The sequence below is a fragment of the Halyomorpha halys genome, unplaced genomic scaffold (genome assembly GCF_000696795.3).
Source record: "Halyomorpha halys isolate HHAL.00 unplaced genomic scaffold, Hhal_1.1 Scaffold1603.1, whole genome shotgun sequence".
Taxonomy (NCBI): domain Eukaryota; kingdom Metazoa; phylum Arthropoda; class Insecta; order Hemiptera; family Pentatomidae; genus Halyomorpha; species Halyomorpha halys.
Genome location: NW_027105287.1, coordinates 111603 through 115952, shown reverse-complemented (window position 1 = coordinate 115952; position 4350 = coordinate 111603).

The following is a 4350-nucleotide window of genomic DNA, read 5'->3' as shown; positions in this document are numbered from 1 at the left end:
TGAACAAAACAACAAAGGATAAATTGCTCCTTAGGCGCCATGTTATTTTTTCCCTTGGAAATAACGAAAACCTCGAAACGATGACTCCAATATACCCACAATATAACTACAGTATACCCCTGTATAAACAATTATCGAACTATGACCACTGGCGAATACCTTTACATGTAGAAAACACTAAATCTCTTGTAACACCATATACCTACCCACCTGTGGAATTATCGTAATATTCAGTGAACAACAAAAAAAAAAAGAAAAGTAAATTAACAAGTTGAAACCAGTCTATATGCATAAGAAAGAACAGCAGAGCTATATGAACTTAAGTTTTATAATAAGACGAAATATATATACACGGAATGAAAAAGGAAAAAAAAAATGAATTCTTATCAATTAATAAAACAAACAAAACTTATAGGTTGACTTAACATTAACTCAACTGCCCTATCTTAACCTTATTAACTAAATATACATTATTATGCAAAAGAAAAACATAAAATAAAGTTTAGTTCGAACCCCACGTAGTCCTTGGGTGTACTCCTGGCAGAACACAAGTTTGTCCGATATCTCCTTTTCGGTCACCCTCTCACCTTCCCCAGGAGTATGAAGATGATCCCTGCCACCACTCTTCTATCCAGGACGGGCTGAAGAAACGTTGTCATGTACTGCACTATATCCACTATTAGTCTGCCAAGTATAGATAAAGGGAATAAAAAATAGCGGCTGTTAAAAACCTTAAAAAAAATATTAATTTTTCATTCGGAGCTCTATATCTTAAAAACTACCAACATCACTAGAAAATCTAAAAGAACATTAGTTAAAGAAGAGTAAATGTGCTGAAATATGAGCCATAATAGAGCTATTTATGTCCCATAGTTTTCGAGAAATAGCCTTTAAAAAATCAACTTGAGCAATTTTGAGAAATCTATATCTCAACAACCATTCGACGTACAAATGTCTATTAGCACTTAAAGCTAAATAATTGTACTATAAAGTAGGTTATGACCTTTGGCTTCGTAGGGGTAATAGTTTTCACTTATAAATATAATTTTGGCATATGAAAATTTGTCTGAACAACTATAAATCAATTCATTTTAGTAAATTTCATAAAAACTACTACTCCTACGAAAATAAACTACATTATAACTCATTAAACTAGCTTTAATTTGAGTGCTAATAGACATTTGTTCGTCGAATGGTTATTAAGATATAGATTTTTCAAAATAAAATCACTAACTATTGATCTTTCAGTACATCCCATACAACATTTTTAAGAAATGTTGCTTTTTAAAATGCTGTGTCTTGAGAACTATTCAACATAAATCGCTCTGTAGTATTAGGTATGTGAAGTAAGTATGTGAAGGTAAGTATGTGAAGTATTAGGGCTTATATTTTATCAAATTTACTCTTGTTTAAATAATGTTCTTTCAGATTTTCTACTATTTTTAGTAGTTTTAAGAATATAGGACTCAGAATGAAAAATTAACGTTTTGAAACCACCGCCTTTTTTTATTCCCTCAACCTATACTGGGCAGACTCATTAGTTTTAATTAGTAATACAGTAATAAAACATTAGGGTGAAGTAACTGCCTTTTTCTTCCTCTTGGGCTATTGGGCTATCAAGAAGCCCCCCAGCTCAGCAGTTACTGCAGTTAGCAGTTACTTCACCCTAATTTTTTATTACTGTATTACTAATTAAAACTGACGAGTCTGCCCAGTATTGGTAGAGGGAATAAAAAATGGTTGCTGTTTCAAAACCTTAAAAAAATATTAATTTTTCATTCGGAGCTCTATATCATAAAAACTACCAACAACACTACAAAATCTAAGAGAACATTATTTAAAGAAGAGTAAATTTGCTAAAATATTAGCCCTAAAAGAGCTATTTACGTCCAATAATTCTCGAGATATAGCTTTTTAAAAAAGCAAAATTTCTTAAAAATCTGCTGAAAGATTAGTAGTTAGTTAATTTATTTTGAGAAATAAATATCTCAGGAACAATGTGACGTACAGATGTCTATTACACTTTAATTGAAGCTAGTTTAATGGACTATAAAGAAGTTTATGACCATTACCTTCGTAGGAAAAGTAGTTTTTATGATATTTGATAAATTGATTTATAGCTGTTCGGATAGTAAGTTTGATTTATGAAAAACTTTATTTCAGAAACAATAAGATGTCTGACAGAACTCAAATTAAAGCTAGTTAAATTTACTATATGATTGTTTATAACGTTTATCTTTGTAAGAGTAATAGTTTTTATTATATTTGACAAAATCTTAATTTCTAGTTATTCGTATAAAATGTTTGATTCTTGAAAAAATATATCTCTAGACCCATAAGACGCACATATGTCTGTCAACATTCTAAATAAAGGAAATGTAACTTAAAATAGAGTAGTAATACACTTATCTTCGTAGGGGTAGTTTCTATGATATTCACATATAAATATAAATTTGGCAATATAATATAACATTATAAATTACTTTATAGCCCATTAAACTAGAAATAATTTGAGTGCTTATAGACATCTGTACGTCAAATGGTTTTTGATATATAGATTTTTCAAAATAAATTCACTAACTACTGATCTTTCAGTACGCTCTGTAGAACATGTTTATGAAATGTTCCTTTTTAAAAGGCTATATATCGAGAACTATTGAACGTAAATAGCTCTATTAGGGTTTATATTTTAGCAAATTTACTGAACTTTAAGTGATGTTCTCTTAGATTTTATGTTGTTGTTGGTATTTTTAATGATATAAAGCTCAGAATAAAAAAATAATTATTTTTAACGTTTTGAACCCGCCGCCATTTTTTATTCCCCTTACCTATACTTGGCAGACTCATCAGTTTTTACTAGTAATTATACACAGTGTTCATTAAAGTTATATATAGGATTATGGGCAGCCCTATTTAAGGTCATGTTAAATGTATAAGAGCTTCTAGCGGATTTTCAGAGGAAACATGCCTAAATCATAACTCGTTGATCTTTTAACTTGTAGTAAGTTAAATTTCCTTTATTTTGAATGTTGGCAGACATCTGTAGGTCAAATAGTTTCTGAGATATAAATTTTTCAAAATAAATTCACTAACTACTGATCTTTTAGTACGTCCCATACAACATTTTTATGAAACGTTGCTTTTTAAAAAGCTATATCTCGAAAACTATTTAACATAAATAACTCTATTAGGGCTCATACTTTAGGAAAATTAATTTTCTTTAAATGACGTCCTTTTAGGTTTTCTTGTGTTGTTCCTACTTTTTAAAATATAGGGCTCCGAATGAAAAATTAATGTTTGTTAAGATTTTAAAACAGTGGCCACTTTTTATTCCCCCTACCTATACTAGGCATACTTGTCAATTTTGTCTATTAATCACACATAGTTTTCATTAAAGTCATTAAAAATTGGGGTGAGATAACTGCCTTTTTTCCCCTCTTGGGCTCTCGTACTATAAGGTTACGAGAAAACCACAGCTCAGAAAACATCATTTGCAGCGAATGATAATCAGGTATTATTTTCAGTGATGAAAAAAAAATTAACACTGATGGTTCATGTGGTCTAATTACGAAGTAAGACACTACTGGCATGACCTTAGAAAAGAAAAAATCAAAAAAAAATCAGAAAGGTCGTATTGGGGTGGCGAAGTATAGCATTACTTGTTGGGTTGTTTTTAATGAAAAGGGAAAGTTTGGAATTGCATTTTTTTCCGGAAAAATGAAAAACACACAACACGCTCTGCAAAACAAAGGTTTCAGGATTTCGGGATCAATATTTTTGACTTACCAGCTTTCAGCTCAGAGATGTGCAAAAACTAGATTTAGCTCAAACTAACAGCTAAAGTTGCCATGGATACGACCCTCATTCATGAACGAACCATTGATAAATAAATATCGTAACCATGGCAACTTTAGCTATTAGTTTCATATTTGCCCAGCTCTGGTTCAGCCCCAAGTTTATATTTTTTTTTACAGGACTCTACATTACTGTTTTAATATATTTCAATAACTTATCAAACTGAACTTATTGGAAGAAGATAGTTAACCGTATGAAGTAGATTGTAGGAAGATAGTCCTGGTGACGGTCAATAAAGCTATCAAAATAGTAAAAGAGAACTATTTATTGTTAACCAATGTATTAGAAGGAGATAGTTGACCGTATGAAGTAGATTGTAGGAAGATAGTCCTGGTGACGGTCAATAAAGCTATCAAAATAGTAAAAGAGAACTATTTATTGTTAACCAAAGTTTCGCCCCACTTTGCAGGGCTTCGTCAGAGCTAATAAGAATGGTTTTCTGTGCCAACTGGAAGTTACTCTACTTATGCAGTATTTTTTTTTTAATTATTATTA